The 27,204-nt window shown below is 39.9% G+C and overlaps 1 pseudogene; it reads left to right on the forward strand.

The window, feature by feature from the left end:
• Positions 1-21,977: 21,977 nt before the first annotated feature.
• The window catches only part of LOC118012636, a 65,969-nt pseudogene continuing 60,742 nt past the window's right edge, over positions 21,978-27,204 (forward strand).

A 27,204-nucleotide genomic window follows, 5' to 3' on the forward strand; every position in this document is an offset into this window, starting at 1 on the left:
AAATATATGAGGCTGAGTATTTACTTCAAAATAATATTAGGATGGGGTAGCAGATGAGGATGTGGGTAGGGTAAGATTGACCATGAGTTGATGGGGTTTTTTTGAGGATGTGTGATGGGTGCGTGAGGGTTTATTATACTATTTTGTTTAGTTTTCGTATGTTCTCAATTCTTCACAATATAAGTGCAAACAAAAGGTACCGACAATAACAACAACGATAAAAAAACACAGACCAAGCCATGAAACTTCATTTCATGTCCCCAAAAAGATGGATATGACCTAAGAGCAGTTCATAATAGATGGAAAGGGAAGGCCCTTTTGGTGCTTGGAAGAGGAGACTGACAGAGAGAAGGAGAGCAAGGAAGAGCTCAGTTGATGATAGCCTGGCTCTCTTTCTGGGTCCAAATCTGGAAGAGTAAAGAATGTGAAGGGGAGCCTTGCTAAGTCAGTGAGCTTTTTAATACTTTTCAATTTTCCCCTTCACATTTAACCTCTCAATGAGCTCTGGAGCAGTGCAGTAATGTGGCTTTGGGAGGCATCTCATTATTCATTCATTCATTCATTCATTTGCTCATCCATTCATTCATTCAGGTAATGTAATCTGATTCAGGAAACAGAAAAGCCTCGCTAATGCAATGTCTGGCAAATAGGTGGTACTCAATAAATATTTGTTGAGCTAATGAATGGATGAAGGGAGATGCTATAAAGAAACACCTTTAATTATGGAACTCTTTTGACATTACATCAATATTCAATCTTCTACATTTAGAACCTGCCAGAGCCTGCTACAAATTCTATTTTGAAGGCTGCAATAACTTGGCCAGGAAAACATTCCCACTGAAATTTTGCATAGACATCCACAGCTTGAGATTTGTTCTAAGTGACAGAGTTTGAAACCCCTAAATCAAGTTTTCTGGCTTTGAGTGACAAGGATGTCAAAAAGATGGAAATTAATCTTTCAAAATATGGTTTTTGCTTGTTGAACTGAAAATCTTTTATTTTCTTCTCGGTAGAGAAGGTCTTTCAATATGATGAATTCATGATGTAGACTTAATTGCCTTAGTAATTTCAATAGCAGTTAATTTTTAAAGGATGTAACAAGCTTTTGTTATATTTAATTGATGAGAATCTAAATTGACTAGTATATATATTTTTTTATATTAGATGTGGAGACTACCCTATGTTTATCAATGCCTCTATTTATAGCGTTCATTCAAACCACAGCTATTTGTTGAGTACAAGGTACTATGTGCTGCATAAAAGAACGAGAAAGTATGGCTTATACCTTCAAGGAATTAATAAGCTAATAGGGGAGAGAAGCTATATAATTTTTGGCTCTTTTATAGGCAAGTTGGTTGCTTTAAAGATAAACAAGGAAGTTGTCATAAATTCTGTGCTGCTGTCTGGCATGAACCATGCTGTCCCACCACATTCTTCCCAGCAAGCAGCATTCCTGCAGGGCAATACACAATGATAATTCTTCATCCCACTGCTTCTATTTGTCTTCGAACATGTGAAGGTAAACATAACTGGAGCTAAGAAAAATTGAGAAATCAGAAAAGTCTGTGTAACCTAGGTGTCCCAGATATGTCCAGTCTTCAGAAAACACTCTTCCTTTTTTAAAAGAAGCTATTTTTAGAACAGTTTTAAATTTACAGAAAAAATTGCTAAGGCTATATGGTAAGTTTATAAAATTAATGAACCAATATAGATCATTAGCTAACGTCCATACTTTACTCAGATTTTCTTGTTCTAGCCTGGTTTCCTTTTAGCCAAACAAGGATAATCTTTGAAAAGGAGAGAAAACAGAAGGTAATAATATGGGAATTAAAAAAAAGTAAGGTTTTACTGACTACGGTGTAACTGGAATCCACAGACCAAGACTTTTCGTGGGGACTACTGTGGGATCGTTTTTCCTGTGGCTTCTGCACCTGCCTCCATTTTGAGGGGGCCAGTTGACTCCTTTCCAAGCCTTAGCTTGAAATAATCAAATGGGCTCATGACGATGGTTTTCCTAAAACAGGGCACAATTTGTCATCAAAGTTGAATTCCAGTCTACTTTTCAAGAGAAACAGATACATCATTGTAGAATGATTTCATTGACTTAGCCCATACCTAGCCATCAGATTAAAACAAATATAAATATAGATTACATTTACCTTTATTATTCTAGGCCCCTCTTTGATATCTTTTCCCCACTATGTGCTGGCTCAAAAATGTCCTCACAAATCCAGTTTGGACATCGCAGGCTCCTGAAACTGTCTCCCAACCCAAGAATATAAGAAATGTACAGGAAAGTGAAAATAGTCTTCATGGAACATACCCTTCACACCAAGTATCAGCTCTGTCCTGGCTGGCCTAGTTCCATTGGCCCTATTAGAAGTTCTTTATTGGCTAGAGATTGCTTTCTCTACCTATTGTGGTAAAACCATGCAGAGGTGAGAGGTGTCCCCTGGAGGACACTAGAATTGGCCCCTGGGCAAACTGGCATGAAAACACCAATTCCAACTTCCTGTGAATGCCTTAGAGTGATCTGTAAGTAACTACTTGTCCTTAGGTCCCTGGTCAGATCTTTGACCTTTGAATCATTTTTTTAAAGATTTATTTATTTATTTGAGAGAGAGAGAGAGTACAATCAAGGGGAAGGGTAGAGGGACAGGGAAAGGGAGAAAAGCAGATTCCCTGCTGAGCGGAGCCCGACCCAGGGCTTGATGTCATGACCCTGAGATCATGACCTGAGCCAAAATCAAGAGTCGAATGCTTAACTGATTGAGCCACCTCGGAGTCCCAAATCATTTTTCTTAATTGGAGATCTATGGATCCTAAGTTAGGACCTTCTTGCTAATCCTGACCTGAACCCAGATGTGCTTTCTATTCCATCCAATCTTTTTTTGCCCTAAGACACTTAGAAGCATTTATGATTTGTTTTTGTTTCAGTTAGAATTTATTTATATGTTACTCATTTTCTGACATCTCATTTCCACACCATGTGAATTATGTTTAAATCTGAAAATGAACTTTCAGACCAGACTGGATCCTACTGATAAAGGAAATTCTGTTGAAAACCAGGGGAGAAAATATCACTGTGGACTGGAGTTAGGAAAATCTGAATGGAAGAGGCTGGTTTTGAGCTTGGTCTTGAAGTCTAGAGAGGTCTTAGAGGCAGGGGAAGGCAGGTCAGAGTCAGGGGAGCAAGGAGACCAAAGTCATAGGGAGTGTGTGATACGGCAAACATCCTACCTGAAGCAAAGGCTATATGGAGGGCAGAAGTGAGATAAAGTTAAAAGAACTAAAGTGGGACCACTTAGCTGAGAGTTACTGATACTAGGCCAGAGAGGATTGGACCTCAGGCAGGTCTAACCCCTGAGTCTGCCAAGGGATACAACACCTGAGAACTTACCTTAATGCAACAAGGCTCATAGCAACTGCTTAGGGATAAGCTCAGCTTGTGTTGTACCACTGACTTAGACCTGAGAAACAGGCAGGAACAAGGTCAGTTTCCGGAACAGTTAGATGATGGCGGGGAAGGGACAGAAGTGTATAAATATGCCTGTGAGCATGGTAAAGCTGAGCAAGGGCCAAGTGGAATCTTCCCTTCATGTGGAGGTATCATCCCTAGAAGCTCCATGGCCTCACAGGGACCTAGAAGTCTACATCAGTGCAGTGTCATCTCTTGTCCTGTGGGACCTGCTCTGTGTATTTCCATATCTTTTGACTTCCCGGACATTTTACGTCGAACAAACTGATGATTGCCAGAGGGGAGATGGGTGGAGGATGGGCAAAATAGGGGAAGGGCATTAGGAGATGCAAGCTTCCAGTGATAAAACAAATAAGGCATGGAAGTGAAAAGTACCACATAGGGGATACAGTCAATAATATTGTAATGATGTATGGTGACAGACGGCGACTACACTTACTGTGGTGAGAGCACTGAGTAATGTATAGATTTGTGAATCAATATATTGTACTCCTGGAACTCATGTAAGATTGTATGTTAATTAGACTTCAATAAAAGTAATGGGAAAAAAGAAATTTTATGTCCATCAGCACTGCTGAGTCAGAGAGCAGAGGAAATTAACACATGCTGACCATGTAGCCAATCTTGTACAAGGTGCCTCACAGCCATTATTTATTTTGTGTCCCACAACAACTGTGGTGGGAAACAGACCTGGAGAGAAGGTAACGCAGTTGAAATCCGTCTTACATGGCTTCAAAGCTCTTCCTCCTTCCCACACCATTTCTTACAATGTACTATATATTCTCAACAGCAGGACATCATTATGAAGGGGACATTTTTAAAGATTGTATTTATTTATTTATTTATTTATTTATTTATTTATTTATTTTAGAGAGAGAGTGAGAGAGCATGCACACATGAGCGGGTGAGGGGCAGAGGGAGAGGAGAGAGAGAATCTCAAGTAGACTCCATGCTGAGTGTGGAGCCCAACTCAGGGCTCTATCCCAGAACCCTGAGATCATGACCTGAGATGAAATCAGGAGTCAGACACTTAACCAACTGAGCCACCCAGGCGCCCCTGAAGGGGAGATTTTTAGAAGGTTAATCGGGTAGCCCATATGGAATGAACTGGAAAAAGGGGGACTGGAAGGAAAGAGATAAGGGTAAGATTTTATTGCAATGACATATGGGCTTTGTGAAAATATTCTGTGGAATGAGCAGTTTTTATAGACTTTTTTTGGTAGAAATTGACAAGCTGATTCTAAAATTCATATGAAAACACAAAGAACCTAAAATAACCAAAACAATTTTGAGAAACAAAGTCAGAAGACTCACACTATATGAATTCTACACTTACTATGAAACTACAGTAATTAAGACATTGGCTTAAGTATAGACATATAAATCAAGATGAGAGCAAAATGGAGTCTGGAAATGGTGAATTGATTTTCTTTTTTAAGAGAGAGAGAGTAGGGGGAGGGACTGAGGGAGAGAATCTTCAAAGAGACTCCCCACTGAGCGTGGAGCCCAGTGCAGGGCTTGATCTCACAGCCCATGAGATCATGACCTGAGCCAAAGGTTAACTGATTGAGCCACCCAGACGCCCCATGGTCAATTGATTTTTGACAAAGATGCCAAGGTAATTCAATAACGAAAAGAGTAGTCTTTTCAACAAATGATGAGTGAAGCAACAATAACAATTAGCAATAATAACAATAACAATAACGATTATTTATTAATAATAAACCTGAACCCTTAACTCACACCATATGCAAAAAATTACACAAAATGGATCATAGACCTAAAGGCAAAAAACATTTCTAGAAAATACCTAGGAAAAAGTCTTCATGCCTTGGATTAGACAAAATGTCTTAGGATACAAAAAGCATGAACTATAAAAGAAAAAAAAATTGACCAATTGAACTTCATCAAAATTTAAATTCTTTATTCTTCAAAAGACACAGTTAAGGAAATGAAAAGTCAAGCCACAGACTAGGAGAAAATACTTGCAAACACATATCTGAAAAAGAACTGGAATCCAGAATATATGTAGCTTATAGAATATGTAGAATTCTCACAATTTTTAAAATAAAAAGGCAGCAACTTGATAAAGAATGTGCAAAAATTTGAGCACTTTGCGAAGATATATGAATGGCAAATAAGCATATGAAAAGATGCTCAATATCATTAGTCCTTAGGGAAATTCAAATTAAAACCACAAAGAGATACTGCTACACACCCACTAGAATAGTTGAAACCAAGAAGCCTGACAATACCAAGCATAGCAAGGATGCAGAGCAACTCCTAGATATTTACCCAAGAGAGATGAAAGCATATGTCCACACATATGTCATGTGTGGCTTTACTGCTACTAGCTAAGAATTGGAAAAAACATATATCAACTAATGAATGGATGAACAAATTGTGATTCACTCCTATATAATGCTCAAAAGCATTACATTCAGTGAAAGAAACCAGACATAAATGAGTATATGTTGTATGATTCCATTTGTATGAAATTACAGAAAATGTAAAAATATAGTGACAGAAAGCAGAACATTTTCTAGGGACAAGGATAAGGGGAGGAGATTGATGGCAAAGGGACAGAGGTGACTTTTTGGAGTGATACATGATTACATACATTTGTCAAAGTGTACACTTTAAATAGGCACATTTATTATATGTAAATAATACTTCAATAAAGCTGATTTAAAAATAGTTTTATGCCTTAAAGAATTGGTAGATTTTTTTCTCTAAATAATAAGAATTATGTGAAACATCTTATGTCCATGTTGGCGTTGGCGTTGGCTTGAGAAAGTTCATGGCTAAATCTAACAATCATAGTAACAATGAATGCCTTTTGGATTAGCAATGCATCTTCTGTGGGGATAGTTGACATTTTCTATTTATTTTTAATAAGCCTACTTTCTGCATGTCTTTTATTATCAGACATTTAAGAGCCTTTTAGAAATAGGCAGCGCATAAAATAAAATCTGAAACATACATAGAGTCATGGAGATAGGACCTAATTGAGATCAGCAATTGAGAGGTTGAGAGGATAGGACAAAATCATGTGCCCTTGACCAAAAAAAAAAAAAAAAAAAAAAGACTGGGCTTGTTATTGATTCAATTTGCCTTTCTGCTGCTGGGCAGGTCCAAGGTAGAGCAAGGCACTGTTATGACAAGGTGACAGAAGGTCAGAAGATCAGACCACTCATAACTGATTCCAACAGAAACTTCTTTATATGAAGGAAAACTGCCTAACTGTGTATAATCTGGAAATTATGGCTGAATGAAGACCATATTAACAAAAATGTTTTATGAGGTCAAGCATTTTAAATGTGCTAGGATGTATTTTTACAGGGTTGAGTGATACTATTCTTTTCACTATGCAAAGATGTAGCTCACTCATTCAGAAAGGTGCTCTGAGGAACAGTGCCTACAACTTTTGTCTACTCTGGGAACTAGAGAACTGGGAACTCCTCTGTATCCATCAAGGAAGATTTACCTAAGATCCCTAGTATGTATTGATACCTGGAAGGTTCTTCCTTTGGGAACTTGAAGATAAACAAAAGATTTATTGAGAATGCCCGGAGTCTACACTATGGAAGGAAAAAACAAGATTCGTTAACGAGCAAAAAAAATTATTGCAAGAATTATGAAGGATATAAAAGAGGCTCTAAAATCAATTTATAGTTCCTTCTCACTGTGGAGCAGGTTTTAATTTTAGCCAGTATGTTCTGGTCTTGAACAAAGACCTCTCTTCCCAGATTCCAAAGTTCTCCTTTCACGTCCAGCTCGTCCTTGTCCGATGCAGTCTGGGATGAACTGATAACATCTTATAATTAGAATTCTATTCCGAGTTTCAGATTATTCTCCATCTCTGTTTACTTGACTGTGCGCAGCTTAAATAAAGACATCATGTGTCTTTGGAAGAGGCTTTGCTTGGGCTAATATGCTCTGTAAAATGCGGCTGCCCCTTTCCTGGATTACTTGGACCTCTGCACCTCTCTGTCTCTCTATTCTGAAAACTTCTCCTCTGCCACTTTGCCTGCCATTCTGCTGCGGTAGGAAGGGTTACCATCTCTTCCTGGGCTGGGGAGATTGTCAGTTTTTGATCGGGCCCATCTCACATCTCAATTTCTTCCATTAGTCATTGCCGTGCAAACACACCATTATATCCCAGCAGCAGTAGCTCCCGGGACTTCCCACGCAGTCACTTTCTCCCCAGTGTCGTAGAGGCAATGTGGGAGCAGCACTCAACAGGATGGTAGCAATTTTGCAAAGACCCTTGGGAGAGAAACCAAAAAGCTTGTAAGGCCCAAAGGTGACCCTGCAGAGCAGACCATTCCAGCATTGCTTTCTGTCTATACCCAAGATCATTCTTAAAGAGGTCACCGATCTAGGTAAGGCAAGACATATATCTTTGTCTTCTAAGCAAAATTATGACTACAGGGAGAAGATGCTGCCATTTTACACCTACATCAAATAGTTCTTGCTACAAGACAGTAGTTCTTAATTTTTAGTATACATTAGAATTATCTGGATGGTTTGCTAAAATACAGATTATCCTGTATTACTCTTATCAACTCAGGTTCAGTAGGTTTTAAAGCCCAGGAATCTGATGTTTTACCACGTCCCTGAGGAAATTCTAATGCAGATGGTCCTTTGACCAAACACTGAGGAACACCAACTACTTTAAGAGAAGAAGGGGACCTAATAATAGTCAATGAACTTGAGAATCCTGGAAGACCAAAGGTCAAATCACAGGCTTCAGTTCTTGGTATGTGAACTTACTGATGTAGGGTAATATCAATATCCAAGGTGTTAATGTGAAATATACACATCACTAGGCTCCACCCAGACCTGCTGGGAGCAGGACCCATGAACCTGCTTTCAAACAAACATTTCCAATGATTCTTAGGCATTTTGAAGTTTGAAGACTGCAGGAAGAGAGATCTTGTATTCATTCATTTATAAGGAGAACCCACTGAAAGCAGGGTGATTAGAAAATACCATGGCATGGAAGTTTCTAGCAAAATTTGGTAGCAGGAAGCAATGGCTTAATTAAAATTCAAATCTCTTCTCTATTCCTAAAATTCAATTCCACTGCAATGGCAAAGAATTACCTCAGCATAATGAGAGGAACTGATGGAGACTAACTTGAATTTGAGATTTGGCTTGCGTGTTTTTTTTTTTCCCTTCACCCTTTTGAGCAGAGTAAATAATGCCCATGTAGTAACCTCAACAGTTACTCTTTTGGTAACAGCCCAGAGCCAAAAATGCACTGTTTTCTTTTGCTGCTTCGATATCTTAATGGAATGAATGTGATATTATTTATCAACTGTAAGCTTGATGGAATATATCATATAAATCATCTCAAATGTTATTTGCCACCTGCCTGCCTGTTCTGAAATGCATGCTGGCTTAATTAATCTAATTAGTCAATGCACAGATCAGGAGCACATTTACAGCTTCTCTGTCATCATAAATAAACTAGTTTTGTTTTCATAGGCTAAATAATTCATTTTAAAGATGGATACTAGGAAGAATAGGGGAGAGCTGACCTCTATTACAGTAAAACATGGAATAACGATGACAGGGTTTTCTTTTTGTTCTGTGTGCCCTCCATTAACCTTCTATTAAAATACTCCTTTGTGGGGGAGGCTGGGAGGGAGGAGGTGGCACGTGGCAGAAATGTCATGCCCTCCCACCTGGAGAGGCATACCTGCCATTTGCTAAGAATGAGCTGACCCATTTTAAACCTCATGATTGAAAGACACATGGATTCTCAAGTACACCCATGTGCACCAGAGAGCTGAGGACCACAGATGCTATAAATTCAGGAGCCCACGCTGCTGGTTAAGGACAATCCAAAGGGAGAAAAGAGAGGAGCAGGTGAGCAATGAGGATGAGCACAGTGAACAGGTTGGATGTTGTGAATGAGCAATTGTTTCTTTTTACAGCCATGGTTTCCTGGTACAGCCGGGTGCCGCTCCCAACATCAGGATCCACTCCTACCTGACAACAGTGGAGTCATGAAACATGGCAGCCCTGAAAGAGACAGTACACAAGAGACAGTAGTGTAATGGTTACACCCTCAAGTCCACAGTTAAATAAATCTGAACTTGTATTCTCTCTTCTACTATTGACATGCTGCGTCCCCTCAGATGATCTACTGAATCTCTCTGTGTCCTATTTCTCCTCAGTATAATGTAGATACCTAATAGGATTGTTTTAAGGATTAAGTGAGATCATTTGAGCACTTAGCACATGATTTTCTCCTAATATATCTGTGGGGCTCAGGGCAGGAGTATGGAGTCTCTTTATTCCCAGAGCGTTGATTGTTGCCCTGCACATACTGCCTCCTCCTCATCACCACCCAGCAAACAGCCTCCCCTCAGCCTCAAGAGGAAGAACCAAGGGAAGAGGCCCATGCTGGACCTGGAAGCAGGCTTAGTTCATCTGGGCAGAGAATTCCTACATCAAAGGCTGAGCAAGAAGGCAGGGGTGTGGAGTGTATAGAGTTGAACAGTTGGTGTGGGTTCTTCCCGTCATCTCCTGGACTGGCTCATTTTAGACGCTTGGATCTGCTTAATCAAAACAAAACAAAAAGAAAGAAAGAAAGAAAGAAAGAAAGAAAGAAAGAAAGAAAGAAAGAAAGAAAGAAAGAAAGAAAGAAAGAAAGAAAGAAAAGTTGTCACAAAACACTAGAACTGCAAATCACAAAGAGTGAGTATTAATATATGCAAGCTAAAAAAAAAACCAAACAAACACCACCACCAACAACCAGAATGGTGTGCAGACTGTGACATATGAATTTCATTTTATTACAAATGCATGACAACTTTACAGAAGAGGGTGAAGGGTAAAGGAGCTGACCCAGGTAATTCAGGAAAACAGTATTTAACTGGGACCCATAAGGATAACACTGGTTGCTAGCTGGTAAATGTGTTTCTTTTGGTGGTATCAATGAGCAATTCTGAAAATGCTCTACACATGTACTTGGGTTGAACACATAAGTAAATGGATGATGGATAGTGGGAGCCAGACATCTCAGCACTGGAGAGGGAGGTTGCAGATGTGGTTCTGGGATTAGAGTCCAGGATATCAGCATGAGCTCATATTTCACTCAAAATATGCACAGACAGATAGATGCAGAAAAAATGATAGGTATGTGTGTGTATGTGTCTTGGTATGAACACAAATATTATCTAGTTTTTTAGCTAAGAGGGCCTGGAAGCAACAGTACCCCAGTAACAATGGGCACATAAAACACCCAGATCTGAATTCCAAAATTCTGTTCTCCAATAAATGGAATCAAGTTTCTTTGGAGAAATGGAGGATTCTAGGGCTGGGACATGGCGAATAAACAATGAGCCTAGAGCATCTTGTAGTACCAGAAAATAAGGAAGTACTCAAAACATTGGAGGATGGGGCATACTAACGGGACACAGGGAGCCAATCGAAAGAGCCATTGACCAAAGCTGGACTTTGAGCAACAAAATACATAACACAGTGTTGGATTATAACCCAAAGTACAAAATAAATATCCAAGAGTAAAAATACAAACCAGTGTATAAAGTAAAGACACCTGAGGGGCGCCTGGGTGGCTCAGTCAGTTAAGTGACTGCCTTCAGCTCAGGTATGATCCTGGAGTCCTGGGATCAAGTCCCACACTGGGTTTCCTGCTCAGCAGAGAGTCTTCTTCTCCCTCTGCCCCTCATCCCACTCTTACACTCTCTCTCACTCTCTCTCTCTCAAATAAATAAATGAAATCTTTAAAAAAGAATAAAGGCACATGAGTCCTCAGTGAGATAGGTAGATAGAAATAGATAAAGGAGAAAAGACAAATCTTTCTTACAGAAGAATTCAAGATAATGTACTGAGATGCTCCCCACTCTGGGAGGTGTAGTTAGCCACCTCCCCCGCATCCCATCACTTGGAACTGGGGTTGAGAATAGCTTCCAAAGAATAGATATGGAAATATGAGGACCATCACAGACCAGAGGAGATGGTTAGGAGACATGACCAATAAACTCAATGGAATATCCTGGGTGGGAGCCTGGTACAGAAAAAAAGGGACACTAATGGGAAATCCAAATAAATCTGGAGTCTGGTTCATAGTAATAAATAGTGTTTCTTTTGACAGAGGTAGCATGGGGATGTACAATGAACTGCATGAGGTGTATACAGGGAGTCTGTACTATCTTTGCAACTTTTCTGGAAATTAGCAGGTTTTTTTTTTTTTTTTTTTTAAAGAGGAGATTATATAAATGGCACTGTTTGGTGCAGCTTACCTACTACAGTCATATTTCATCCATCTCCCAAGCAGATGGGAACCTAGCTGAGGAATGATTTTAGAACCCTGAATGAAATGATAAGGTAGGTCCAGATGGCACCACTCTTTCCTCATGCCTGTCCCAAACCAGGCCTTTCCTATATGCATGGGAACAAGATTGCCTGAGAGCTTGAGGTTCAGTCCAATATCGTAAATGGTAGACAGGCCTATGACCCTCTCAGCTTGTTGTCTTCTAGCATTCACGGAGGCAGCCACACTTAAATAATCTGGTGGAAGTTATTCAATTTTCCCTGCAGCAAGAGAATCATCATTACAGTACAGAATAAAGATGTCTGGCTTCTAGAGAGTTTCTGAGTTTTTTATAGTGGAACTGTCCCATAAAATCTGCCAACACTATAGCTGGTAGCCATGTTTCTCATAGCCAACCCCCAAGTCAATAAAGAGATACAATATGCTTTGTCAAATATGCTTAAATAGGATTCTTGAACTTTGTACTATAAACTTATGTCAAGAGGCTACTGACTTTGCTCCTCAGGACACTGATGGCATCTTACTATGTGACAGAAGTCATCTAGTTTTTACATAGGACAGTTTCTAGAACTTTCTAATCTCAACAAAAGAACAACTTCGTGGAGCTTCTAGATCTCTTCCTCCTAAGTCCTAGGGTAGTTCTGCGTCTGCGATGTCCATAGGCCCTGAGCCTCTTCTGATACACAAACCATGGGCAATAAATTAGAATATTTCAAGCAGTAATTAACCTGCGACTTGGATATTTCATTCCAATTGGCATCTTTCATTTGACTTCCAGTCAATGCAATGGCACATTTACATTTTGCATTAAGTGAAGAATAAACTCTGGGGAGCGGGGAGCAGCTAAGAAACAACTTTTTGCCACCCCAGTACGCAGATTTACAACAGAGCCATCTGCCAAATTAAGGTTGAGGCAGAAACAAACTGTTTAATTGGCACATTGAAGTCACACGAACCATTTATTGTGAATAGCTCTGGAGACAACAGGAGTCCTCTGGTTATGTTCCAAGGATTCCGGCTGTATTTAAACCTTTCCCTCGTAGAGTAACACTGATAATTTTATATGCTGCATTTTCAGTTTATCCTGTTTCTTACTCTCAATCATTTATAAGGACCCTCCCGGAATCCTGAAATCAACCTTCCCCTCACCCCCATACTGCTGCCATTGTTTCTTCTTTAGCATGCTCTGAATTTCATCAGGTGATCATCATCACAGAGGGGCTCCTCTTGGTTTCCTTGCTTGTGCAGCAATTCCAGTGGTGAGGCCAGAGAGAAGGTTAAATTAAAAAACAGATTTACAGCAGCTTGTCGACTGGCCACGCACCCTGGTGGCACGGAGTGAGCGATGGAGGTCCTGCATGGTTCGGAGGCACTTTGATGTAGCATACATAGGAAAGCAATACTCCTCCTGTCTGTCAGTCTCTGTCAGTCTCTCGTGGTGGTCCTCTCTGGCAGCTTTGTCTCCTCCTAGGTGATTCCAACAAACAACTGAGATCTCAAACTAGGAGAGGTTTTCTTTCTTGGCTGCTTTGCCAGGATGGTTGGTGCAGTGTTCAGTAACTTTGGGGTAAAATGCATATTCTTTCATTTGCCTGATTATTCATTTACCTCATTAAGACATGAGTTGTGTATTTACCTACAACCGTGGAAAGCCGTTGGGTCTCAAGGGAGACAGATTTAGGTTTCAGGCAGGGCTCCACCAGATTCTAACTGGGTTGCTTTGGCCATGTTACTCATCCTTGAGGAATCTCAGTTTTCTTCTCTGTAAAATGGACATTCCACCACTTATAAGACTGTAGAGATCTGTGAAAGGATTTTGATCTAAATGGGAGCTGGAAGATATAGTGTCCTCAGAATAGGAGTTAAGGACCAAGAGACTGATTTCCTATAATGCCTAATTTACAGATGATCAAGACTTATCTCCTGACCAGTGAACATCTGCCAAGAATCTCTCCCCATCCTCAAGCAGGTGAGTTTACTGCTTGGATTCTGGCTCGACCTCCCCCTCCTAGCTGTGGCATGTGTTTCCTGAAATGCAATTCCTCTGCTATTCCTGAATTAGCTCAATTTCAGGTAATTTGAGCTTGCCTCAGTTTAGTCTTTATTTAAGCTTACAGATTAAATAAGTGATTCACTTCCGGTGACTAATACAATGCCAAGCCTTTGTGCCAGGTGCTGAGGACACAAAATGATCACCAGACTCTAATCAGAAGAGGGTAGAACAGAATGTGAAAGTGTCTCAGGTAAAAGTCTTTCCCCATCCTGTAGGGATTAAAATATTTGAGAAGCAGCAAAAGATGCAGAAGCCAGTGAGTCTCCGTTGTTATTCCTTGAGGGGAGAAATAAAGCATGATGATGTGAAAATGATTTATTTTGATCATGTAAGTAAAACAACAACAACAACAAAAATCTGATGGGTTTGACAATGAGAGGCCAGAGTGATTATGCTAATGTTCCAACAATAAAAGGAAATCTTTAGTTTGTTAACCAATTATTTTCTCATTATGTAATCTGAACATCTGAGCGCCAGTAAGTAAGTAGTTGTGGAATCTCAGGCAAATCCTTGGTACCCCTGATAAACTCCCATTTCCTTGTCATGAAATGTCATGGTCGAAACAGGTCGCCTGTTAGGTCTTCTCTATTGTTAACACTCTATAGTTTTAGGATTTCAACCCTACTTATCAATGGAAGCTATAAGAACAGCAGTAACATAACTCATCAACAAACGTGGCATCTGAATGATTCCTTACATATTGGTGTTTCTCCCCCTTCAGGTCAAACCCTGAATCACCACTGGAACAACATGAATCTCAAAATCAATAGGATAAAATGCAATCAAAGTTTTGAGATAAATAGCTTTGTGTTGACTGAAATTACAACTGTAGCAAAAATGAGATGGTAAGGGGGGCACCTGGGTGGCTCAGTCGGTTAAGCATCTGACTCTCGATTTTAGCTCAGGTCATGATCTCGGGGTCCTGGGATCAAGCCCCACGTCGGGCTCTGCACTCTGCGTGGAGTCTGCTTGTCCCTCTCTCTCGGCTCCTCCCCATCCCCCTCGAATAAATAAATACAATCTTTAAAAAAAATGAGATCGTAGGAAACACACTTTGATTCTGTGTGCATCATAAGTTTAGTTAAAACATAGACACTAAATCAAAGTATCTGAAATTCCATTTCTCTCTTTTATGTAATTAGTAATTAGAGTTACTAGGGACATTTTTTTATGTCAAGTAAACAATTACAAGAAGTAGGACTAAATTGCAAAGATCATTTAAGAAGGCAAGTGTGATAAAAGGTCAGAAAATTGCAATTCAAAATGAAGTTTTCCTTCTATTTTTTTCTTACCTTTCATCTTCCCTCCCTTCTTTTATTTTCTCCCCTATCCTCCTTCCTACCCCCCTCCTCTTTTTTGCCTCCTCTTTTTTGCTGTACAGTACAAAATACTCATACTTTGCTTATTTACCTGATGATAAGGACTGACTTCCCTGCTTCCTAATTTTGTCAACTCAGGCAAGTCGATTCATTTCTCATAGTCTTGTTATCTTCATCTGTAAAATGTGCAACCAATAAAAATATCTGGCATAAGGTTTCTGTATGAATAATATGGGATAAAGTATATACATGTGTTTTATAAACCACAGAATGCTTGCATGCATTAATATCACTCTGTCTGGTCTGTGGAGAGAGCCATTGCCTTATCCTTCACCCTTCCCTCCATCATCCATGCCTATAAATCCTTTTTCCCTTTTACCTGCCCTATCACAAAATATACACCAATCTGGGTAAACTAGAGAAACCTAACCTATCTCCTATCTTGGGAGACTCATTTTGTTATGCAATAAGGATAAATGTTTCAGAAACCAGGGAAGAGTAGAGGGTCAAAGTGTTGATACCACCATATTAAAACCACCCTGCCATTTTCCTGGGGGAAGAGGAAAGGTAATGACTTCTGGTCCTATTGGGTACACTTCATCCCTGGTACCAGTGGTTCAAATTCTCTTTAGAGGACCAGGATGTACAGGACTGTTTCATTGACAGTTGGGCCAAGTTATTCATAACTTATGGACCAATAATTGTGGTCCCCCACATTCTTGGGAGGAGGGGGGATAGGTGTCAGTGCTTCTCTTTGGCCCCGTAGAGACTACAGTTGACAAAGAATTTTTGCATCTCTTCCCACCCTATTGCTGGCAGTTACGCCCACCCTTAAAACTCCAGTTTAGTCCTTAATGGTCCAAGGCAATGCTTCTCAGACCTTAATGTGCATGCATATGAATCATCTAGGGTTCTTACCAAAATAAAGACTCTGATTCACTAGGTTCAGGTGGAGCCCAAGATTCTGTAATTCTCACAAGCTCTTCGGTGGTTCCCTTGATTCTTGTCCGCAGGTCCCACCTTGAGTAGCAGGGCTTAAGGGGAATGAAGAGCGGGAATGAAGTAGCCCTAAAGCAGTTTGTTTCTGGAGCAGCTGATAGCTGAGTGCTCACTTGGGAACTGTGAGAGGATGTATATTTCTTAACATCGGTCTGGGCCACTGGAGACTGAACTGGTGTCCCCACAGCTCCCCACGGGAGTGCCCAATGCATTAAAATGCATGCTCACTACGTCCCACTGGTATGTGTCTAGCCGCATGCCCCAAAACATCAAGCAACCAATTAGAGTTTGTGTCTTCTTAAAATTGTCATTTTTTCATTCTTTGTAGCCGTTCAGATGAAAGTGGAAGATACTGATCTTGTCTTCTAGCTCTAGATTCAACCAAACTTTCCTCAGACACAAAGAGGGAAAATCTCTGTAGCTCCTTCAGGGCCATAGTTATATTCTGTCTCTTCTGTGTCAAGTGAGAGCTGTTCATGGAGGGAAGTATCCGCTGAAGAGAGGCAAAGCACCAAGTTCAGTGATTTATGGAAGACTGATTCCGTCTCACTGCCCTCCTCCCTTCTGACCCCTCCCCTCTCCCCTTCACCTCACAGTGACACCCCCTCCCACCAAATGGGCCAAGAGTGTGCATCTGTGTGCGTGACGGATGGAGGTGTGATTTAATGGCTTCTTTTTCTTTGTGGGTGTTGTTTGGGAAGGGGGGAGAGGAAGGGAAGAAGGGCAATGAAGGCAGCTGTGAGGGAGCATAAATGTCAGAGGGCTCTTGCCTAAGTTTATGGCAGCTGCTCCTACCAGTGAGACACAGAGTCGGGGGCTGTATTTCATATTCTCCAGCCTCACGCAATTGAAGGAACAGAACAGAGAAGGCTTTTCCCTTCCTGTTAAACAAGGAATGAGGTTTCTTGTTCTCTCTGCATGTGATTCCCATTCTGTTCTAACCCACAATATAAAGCATGGGTTCTGAAATAAACAGAAGTGTGAATCTTTCACTTGCGAGGAGACTTTGGGGTAAGTTACTTAAGTTCTCGGAGCCTGGTTTCCTCACCCTTAAAAACAAATACAAATATATCCTGTTGGGTCACCAGTGGAATTAAATGACATTAAATGAGATAAGGTATGTAAAGAGGCCAGTACGTGAATTGCACTTTGCAGGTACTTGATCTATTTTACTATCATTATTCTAAGCAATTTTATTTTTAAAATCAAAAGGGGTGTCTAAGGACTAAGGGTTCTTCAGACCACTTGAGAAGTTGCTTGCCTGTTTGTATTTTTGTGTCTGGAAGGCTCTCACTGCTGAGCTGTTTATTTCTGGCACTATATGGCTCAGTACAAGTGTGTCTGCGCCATTCCCATAAGCTCTGTCTGTTTCATCTGTGTTCAGAATTAATCCCGAGTGTGACTCTTGCTCACTTTTGGACAGTATTTGGGTTTTGATTTTGTCTGAGTTGGACTTTTTTGGGATTTTTACCAATTATAATAATGATGGTAATAATAATAATAGCAATTATAGTAACAACTAAGAGTTACGTGATGCTAACTCCATGCCTGGCAGTTTACTAAACCCTATACATGTCTTAATTCTTATGACGACTTTGTGAGGTAGGTCCCATTATCTTCTTCATTCTGCAGAGGAGGAAACTGAGTCACCAGTATCACCCAAGGTCCTTGGATTAATCATGGGCTTTTGATTACCTTTGGGTCTAAGTTGGTATCAATAAACACAAACTTTATGTTTGTTTTTTTCAATCTACACACAATGACTATGGTTCCTTCTGGGCCAGAGTCATGACCTACTTATCTGCTCTGTTTATGTGTTCTTGTAACAGAAGAAAATAATCTTTGTTTTTCAAATTTAAAAATAAATATAAAATCCAAGAGTAAGGCCTGCCAGCACTCAATCCTGAATGTATCGAGACTCCTATAACTTCTGATGAATTTCAGTGAGCTTCCCTAGACCATTAAGCACGTCATCATCTCTTGCCTGGATGTTAGCAGTAGCCACCTCTCTGGTCTCCCTGCTTTCATGCTTGTTCCTTCAGTCCATCCTTCACACAGCAGCCTGAGTGAGCCAAGTGTAAACCAGAGGTTAATATCTCCCTGCTAAAATACCTTCAGTGCCTACTCATTGTATTTAAAATACAAATTCCCAAACATGTCCGAAGAGCCCTACCCACCACAGTCCATGTCTACCTCACCACCTCATTTTCATCATCCCTCTCTGTGTTGGTCAGGTGCTCCAGAGCAACAGAACTGATTGGATGTGTATATATACAGAAGGAGATTTATTATATGGAATTGGCTCACACTGACTACAGAGGCTGACAAATCCAAACTGTGCAGAGTGGGTTGGCAGGCTGGAGACCAAGGAAAACTGATGTTCCAGTTCAAGTCCGAATTCTGTCTGCTTGTAGAGCTGCAAGTAGCCGATGTTGCAGAAAAAGGCAGTCTGCTGGGGAATTCTTTCTTGCCTACTGGAGGCCGGTCTTTTGTTCTGTTCAAGTCATCAGTTGATTAGATGAAGCCCACCCACATTATGGAGGGCAATGTGCTTTACTCAAAGTCTACCCATTTAAATCTTAATCATATTGTAAAGCAATCTCACAGAAATACCCAGGATAATGTTTGACCAAAATTTAGGCTCCCCATGGCTTAACCACACTGACACATAAAATTAACTATCATGTGCTCCACATTCATTAAACCCCAGCCAAACCTGTCTATGTCCAAGCCTCTGTCCTTCTTTTTGTCCTACTCGGAATTTTACTTTACTTTTTCTGAATGTAAGTTCCTCTTGGGAAGAGACTCTACTCTATGTTGTTCACTGATTTAATCTAGTGCCTAGGAGCCTGCTTGCCACCTGGAAATGCTCAAAAATGAATCTCTAAGAAGTGGATGATTAAAGTGATTAATTAAATCTACTCAAACAAGATAGTCCTCCTAGACTCTAAGTGGTCATGCATGTGTTGTGATACTGGAAGCCCAATGACATCTAGTCTTTCTCAAAATACCTCCTTCTTGAACCATTGTCTACTGCCCCAAATCTACACCCTTCAAGTCACCCCTGGTTAGAAACCCCTGGTACATTGTGTCCCAATGATCTCTGCTAAGTGTACATGCTACCTGGAGCCTTCTCTTCTATTTCTGTCACATAACTGCATCAATTCAGATTAATTTGTTAGGGGATCCCTTGGGCTGCCATCTTGAAAAATCCTGAGATGCTGACCTTGAAGGAATGATTCAAGAAAATGTCAGAGGTAGAAGGGACCCTCATAATCACCAGATCCTGCTCATGTTTTTGCAGATGAAAACACTGAGGCCCCCAGAGGGTAAGTGCTTTGTGCAAATCCAGACAACCAATTAATGAAAGAGCTCCGTCCAGAAGTTAAGTCTCTTTAGTTTAAGGCTTTAATTAACAAGACAGACAAATTTCAGTGGAACAAATTTTGTACCCACCAGTACTGAGTAACAGATCTGAGGAAAGCAATGTTTTAAGGGCTTGGGGAAGGGGAATGTGTGTATGTGTATATATGTGCATATGTGGGCAAGGAAATCACTGGGGTTTGAGAAGGCAACGAGTAATATCCTTTCTTCCTCTCAAGTCCAAAACAATTCATAAGTAAATGATAAAATCAGGAGATGAAGATTTTTTTTAAAAAAAGCATTTGCTTTATTACTGATAACACTGATTGGAAATATTATTTCTTATGTGCAGCCACAAGACCTGCTTCAACTGTGGACCTCAAAGAAAAGGTCATTCAAAGGAGAGTTTTAGCCTGAGAGCAGAAATAAATATCCAAGATCATTGCTTATTACTGGTCCAGAGCAAGCATGGGACAAAAAGAGCAAATCTCCACAGCTTATAGCCTTGGGATAAACTAATTCTACCCAATCCTCAAACGTGAACTGACATTTGCAAGAGCCTCCCTACCCATCAATCCAATGAGTTGCTTTTCCTCCGTGGGAAGGGAAAGGAGGCTGAGGGAGCTGGCTGGAGTGACTCTTAAACCTAGCCAAAGCTTTCTAGGAGGAGGGAGGCAGGTAGGAGGACCAGCAGAGAGACAGGATGTCATTGTTAAGCTGGAGAGAGCAGTATTATAGGATGCATTGATGGGAAGGACTTTTGACTTTCCTTCAGTAGCAGAATTCTTACCAGACCAAGTTTTGTTTTTGTTTTTTCCTGAGTGATTAGGAAACCATTCTCATGCTGGATCCTCCACTACTTTATTGCACAAACTTAAAAAGCAGAAGCTTGTCTTCTTATTTTTCTTTGACTCCTTGGGTCTTCACATGCTCCAATTTAATGTACAGAGCAGCTCCTGGCTAAAACTTTGAGGAGAGTGATGGTCTCAGTTCCTCACATTTTCTCTGTCTTTTCTCCTTCTACTAATTCCCAAATATAGAGGGGCTTTGGCATAAGGTGTGGGTTCTAATCCCACAAGTCCACTTACTATGCATGTGACCTTAGACAACTATCTCACCCCAGTAAGTCTCAATGTTGTTATTCACAAAATTAGAATGATACTTCTGCAGGGAGAATTAAATGACAAAATGTATGTCAGACAGTTTTCCCAGTGCCTGGAATATTGAAGGCACTCAACAAATGGTTAGTTACACATGGGTTTGGATTCATGGAGGTGCAGTCTGTGCACCCACAAGGGCTCTACTCTTGGTTTAATGCTATGCTGCTGCCATCTTGAAATTCTTAATCATTTTTAACAAGGGGCCCCACATTTTCATTTTGCATTGAATTCTGCAAACTGCATACCTGGTCTAGTTATATAGTTATTCTGGAAGTTACAGGGAAAGAGGGAGGACAGCAGAAGAGAGGTGAGAAGAAAGAAGCAAGAGGGGGGTGGGGATGCACTATTTTGTATCTATCATCCAATTTTCCCCAGAAAATTCAAATATTAAAAATAAAAATTACCCCGCCTCTTCCCTATGGGAATTTTTCCATGACAATTGGGATAGGATAGGAGGAAAAGACAGGTCAGTAGGTAGGTCAAAAGATGGATGGGCTTCCAAAGGAAAATTTAGCCTGTTTCATTATTCTTAAAGATTGCCCAGAAAAAGGGGCAAAATCAAGAGATTCTTTTTAACAGACAAATCAAGAACATAATAACAGAAAAATCAATGTAATCTATAGAAGCCTCTCACTGAAATATTTATATAACCTTTTCTTAAGTGAAATAAAAATGTATAACTTATCCATGCCAGTGAAAAGCAATCTTTATAACATAGTACATTTGGTTTTTCAGAACCACAGAAGCTAATTTAAAATAAATTCGTATCTCATTTAAGACGTAGGAAATCTAAAATCTTGAGATGAGATTAGGCTCTTTATAAATGCTTGTTGATTAGTTAATTAATCCTACTTCCCCCGTGGATGAAGGGATTCTTGAACAAAGCCCAGACCTGCCTGGGAGTAACTTCTTCCTGTTGTTCCATATCCTACCTGTAAAACAACACAGAATAGCCCCCACCTTCAAGCCAGGCCCCCCTCATCCCAGATAGTTCTCCTTCATTCCTAAGTCATTTTCCCTCAGGTTAAACCTCCTGAGCCCTGGTCATTTGGCATAGTTTCTACATACTGCATTATTCTAGCCATGTGTCCTATATAAGTTCTATTTTTTGAATATGCATCTGAAAATATGGTGACTGACCTTCAAACAGTGGTCTAGAAATACGGGCAGATGAGACCAGAATAAAGTGAGCGACAAATTCCTCCTTCTATGGCCTCATATCACATTTGTTTTATCTGATGCCTATCCTGCAACGTTGGTAAATTTTAGCTTGGCCGTCAAGTAACAGCCGGAGATGGAAAGTTTTTCCTGGAACTCCATCAAAGGTAAGCTTTGTAGGTTCTGTGAGCTGTGGCTTTGTGGGTATGTGCTCTCCAGGGGAAGAAGAAGTGATTCATACCTTTCACTGAATTCTCAAAGGGTTTCTGGGGCTCTCCAAATTATAGAAGCTGTTAAACAAGAACCATAGTACAAGTTTTCTGGTGCAAAAAAGAATTTTTTAAAAAGTTGATTTAAGAGGGAAATTGTAAAGAAAGAAAAGATAAATACTTGCAACATTTTGTTTGACTTAAAACATATACATTTGTAAATTCTGTCTTTTTTTTTTAATGAAAGGTCAAGGCTTTTTTCTTTTGGTTTGGGTAAGCTGATTGGAATTCTCTGTTTGTCTTATAAAAAACACACCATCAAAAGCATCATACTTGGTTCCAGTTTCAGTTGGTTCAAATGAAGGGAAAATTATGAAACACTGGAGAAATAATGTGAATGAAGAAGCCTAGATTTTTATAATTTTTAACAAACTTGTATAGGTGTCATGCTTACACTTAAATCAATAGTATTTATTAAATGGTTTGCCTTTGTCAGTCTTTCCAGCAGATTCAACTTAGTTGAAACAACTCTAATCACATTTCATCAATTTAAATAATATTGGATTAAATAATGTAATTAAAATTATTGGGGTCTACAAAAGGGGACGCAACAATTAGCACCCCTCTTTCCTACCCAGGTCCTGAACAAATTGAAAATAAAACAAGGAGCAAACATTGACATCAGAATATCACTTTCATAAAGCTAGAAGCCAGGTTGAAGGACTGGGCTTTAGAGTTATTAGCCAAACTGGCAGTGCAACTAGGAATTAGGTCAAGACTTAACCACCTGGTCCCAAGAAACACTGGACTTGGGCCGGCCTTCCCTCATGGTGACTGAGGTCCTGGGTGAGCAGAACTAGGCATGTTTACCCAAGAGAGAAAAGCAAAGCTGAGCCAAACCAGGCTAGTTTTTCTTCCCAACTTTACTATTTGTAAATTACTCCACTTCCCCCAGGGGTGGGGGCCAGAATTAATGAAGGAGAGGGAGCTTTGGAGAGTGCTTGGGGAAAATCCCTCATTAAGGACACAAGGAGTGGGGGTGGGGGAAGGGATTCCCCTCTAACAGTAATACCAAGTGTTACTGGCTTCAGTAGGGTTCAAATGCAAGCCTATCTGTCACTGAGTAGGACTAATACATGAGAGCAGAAGTGCATGGCTCCATTGGAGAAGGCCTCCTGGTGAGGTGAGTTTGCTCTGTGTGCTTTTCAGAGGCAAGGACGAGTGTCAGTTAATCCTTCTGTTTTGTAGAAGTCAGTTAAAAGATTCTATTATCTATTGAGCGCAGGCTTGCCCCATCCTGTCCAGGATGAGTTTATGCAGGACTTGAGGGTTTAATATTTTACATTAAATCTCATTTATTCAAGATGTAATTTTTAGATATCACTCAATTTGGAGACACATTAGGAAACAACTTTCCTGCAGGCAAAACTGAAAACTTACTTTTATAAAACCTCTAGAACTTTTGGGATGCATTATGACAAAGCAAACCTATTTTATTAAAGTTTTAAGAAGAGTAGTACAAAGGTGTTAGTATAAAGTGTATACCCATCGAGCTCTACAGTCAGATGATGATAATCACATTTTTTTCAGGATTAAAAACTGAGAAAATATATCGACCCAGTACTCTGACAAACCTTTATCTCAAACAAATTTAATGAAGTATAGGTATTTGCTTACAATATTTTTCCCCACATGGAGCAGCTAGAAAGTTTTAAATATGATCTGCGTGTGCAACGGCATAAAAAAAGATCTAATTATCTTTGCAAAATTCTTAATAGGGAGGTAAGTAATTACTTTAAAAATGTAGTTCTTATTTTAAACATTTTAACCTTTGAGATAGAAAACATGCATATGCATCACAAAATTTTCATTAAATGTGTTCTGATTCTTACCCCAGGTGAATCAACTTAAGGGTATTCACTGAACTCTATTCCTTTCCAAGACAGAGGGAAATCACTCATGGTCTTCCCTCATGTTTTTTGTTATCTAAACTAAAGACACTCTGCTTTCCTTCCCTCCTTGCCACACTCCACAATCTTGCAAAATTTTTGTGATTGGGTATTGCTTCTGTGCTTTCACAGACAGAAAGTTTCATGAAGCAATTTTACTATTACTGGTATGAATGGTTTATAAGACATATTTCTAGAAAAGGTCTGGGAGACTACACTGAATAGAATTCTTATTTAACTTTATACTTACATATATGAGTATTATTATCTTGGCTTTGCAAAGGCAAATCTAGCTTATTGGATATATAAAAACAGAAACACACAACAGAAAAGATCACTATTCTTGGTTGTAAGAGAATCTGCCTTGGTTGCCATAGTCTTCATTCCAATATAGTTACATCGTAATCTAATGCAGTTGTTTTCAAATTATTGGTCACCGGCCATTATTTCTGTGGGAAATAAATTTAGCGGATGTCAACTAAAATTTTAAAAATACATAGAGTAGAGCAGAAAAGAAAGAATGACGGAATGCACTGCACATGGTAACAATAAATATTATTCTATGAAAATTTTGTTTGGTTTATATATTTATGTGCATGCTGGGTTGCCATGTGACATGTACTTCTTATTGTGGGATCTTAGTGCTCCCCACTCCCCACCAAAAATAAGGAACCGAGATCACTGACCTCTTAACTGACAAACATGACCTTCATGTTTATTATTATGTTTGACCATGCTGGGGCATTTGACACTATTGACCACAACTTCAACCCTCTGTTTGAAAGTCAACCCTCCCTTAACTTCTGTAATGTTTCTTCTCCATCTTCCCACTTTCCTGGTCATGCCTTATTAGCTTTCTCTTACCCATTCTGTTTAATATTCCTTCAGCATCAAGTACACATTCCTTAGCTGAGCCAAATACTCTTTGTCATCGTCTCCCTATTGCTCGTCTAGACTCAGATCCCACTCTTCCAGCTCAGGTACCCTATCCTGTAGCCACACCAAATTGTTTGCAGTACTCCACACTGTTAGGCCATTCCATCCTCCCTGCCTTTGTCCAAACTGCTCCCTCTTTCCCAATCAACCATCAGGTTTCCCTCTTGAGAAAACTGTCCAAAAATGTTTGCGTTATCACTAATGTTGCAGTATATTACATTTATATAATACACTTATATGCATAATATATACTCATACGGTGGAAATAAAAGTTTAAAGAAGACTTACCCTTTCCACCTTAGATGCACTCATACTCCTCTTCCTTTTCATTTCAGAAAATGCCAATCCTGAACCAAATAGTTAATTTATTACCCAGTGATGGGTTTCAGTCCAGAGTAGGTCAACCTATTAATGGAGAAACACCAAGAAGTGAACTGAAAGCCCCTCCTTTAACCAAGTCTCTTTCCTTTGTCTTTTTCTAGGCTCTTTTACCTTATTATACATTCCCTTCATTGTGCCTCCAGAATCAACCACTTGGAATCTTAGTGCTTCTCACTTACTAGCTGCATTAACTTGGGCAGGTTCATTCATGCCTCGTATTTGTTAGCATCAACTATGTCAGAAACACTGTGCGGGGCATTGGAGATGCAGACCCCAGGTGAGGTCCATATGCTCTTGTATCTGGCCTCACAGAGCTTGGAATCTCATCAATCCCTTGAAATGGAGACCTTCCTGTTCAATCCCTTGTTAGGTGTAGCCTATTATTACAACCTATTGTGCTCTTTCTGCAACTCAATTCTGCTATGATTTTCAAATGAAAAATCAAGTCTTATTTAAAAACTGAATGTTCCCAGAAATATGGAGACCTTCAGTGTTACAGTTATCTGCAACTGATGAGCATGTTCTCAAGTGGTGGTGGGAATCACAGGTAAACATTAGTGCCCAAAGACAAAATCAATTCCATAGTTCCTTACATACCTCTAATTAAGATTGCAAACACACTCCACACACTCCAAGTAAATAGTAATCTCTTTAAGGGGAGACAGGGCCATTTCTTTATTTTTGTGTATTGTGCACAACTTGAAGATCATAGGTCTGCAATAAATATTTTCCTGATTATTTGATTGGTGGGTAGTTAATAAAATTTGTTCCATATTTTAAAAAGTGCATCTGGAAACACACGAGAAGCAATTGCCAGGCATCTAGAACACATAGGAAGTTCCTGTAAGCATCATTTTAACTCCCAATTTCAATCTGAAGCATGGATAACAGTGTTAATGCTTAACAATTTCACCATGTTCACCTCTGTTTAAATAGTATACTTGAAACTAGCAAAACCCACTACTGCCTTTTGAGATTGCCTTTATCAGTATTCAATACCCATCCTATTATAAGATAATTACACAAGATAGTCACAGCTAATTAACATTGTTCCTTAAATAAAGATTCAGTGGAAAGAATTTATCAGTGACTTTAAAATCAGATCATTTTCTCAGCTGGGTGACTCCTGGGCAGATTCGTGGTGTCTTCCTGAGGCCCCAGCATTGCTTTCTCCTCCCCTGAGCTGCCGTCAGCTTGCATTGACTTGCTGTCTTCAACTATATTGATTGCAAAGCTATTTGCCACTGAGTGGAACATAGTGACAGAGCAGAACACTCAGCTGGCACCGTTCCTCCCACAGGTCCTCCGCATTGCTGTGGTACCCAGTCACAGACAAGGAAGGGGTAGGCTACAGTGGGAGTCTGCCCACTCAGTATCTGGATGTAAAGCTCATAAAGCAGAAGGTTATAAAGGATCCAGAGGGCCAAGTAAACCTTCCTGCCCCATTCCTCCCAATCCCCCAGCACGATTCAGCCAGACAAAGGGACTGTTCTCATGGAATCCAACTTGCAAATTTTACACCTAGTGGGGTTGACATTGTAATTTAAGCTTCCTGCCTCTGGAAGTTAATGGTTTACCACTCATTGCAACCTACGCTGATAGAGATCAGGAGAACAGAGATCTGGGAGAGGGCAGCCGATAACAGGACACAATCCAAGGGAGAATGTGTGTGTGTTCCCACACAGCATTGAAAAAAATGTATAATTTTAAGCTTTTTTACTAATGTTAAAACCACAGAAGTTTGTTCACTTTTTCAGTAAGTGTTACATTATCCCCAAATAGTGTTTCTCAAAAGCTCCCAGAAATTTCTCCCTCTCATTCTCTCTCTCTCTCTCTCTCTCACACACACACACACACACACACACACACACACACACACACACACACA

The sequence above is a fragment of the Mirounga leonina genome, unplaced genomic scaffold, assembly GCF_011800145.1.
Source record: "Mirounga leonina isolate KUSES-001 unplaced genomic scaffold, KU_Mleo_1.0 Mir_151, whole genome shotgun sequence".
Classification (NCBI taxonomy): Eukaryota; Metazoa; Chordata; class Mammalia; order Carnivora; family Phocidae; genus Mirounga; species Mirounga leonina.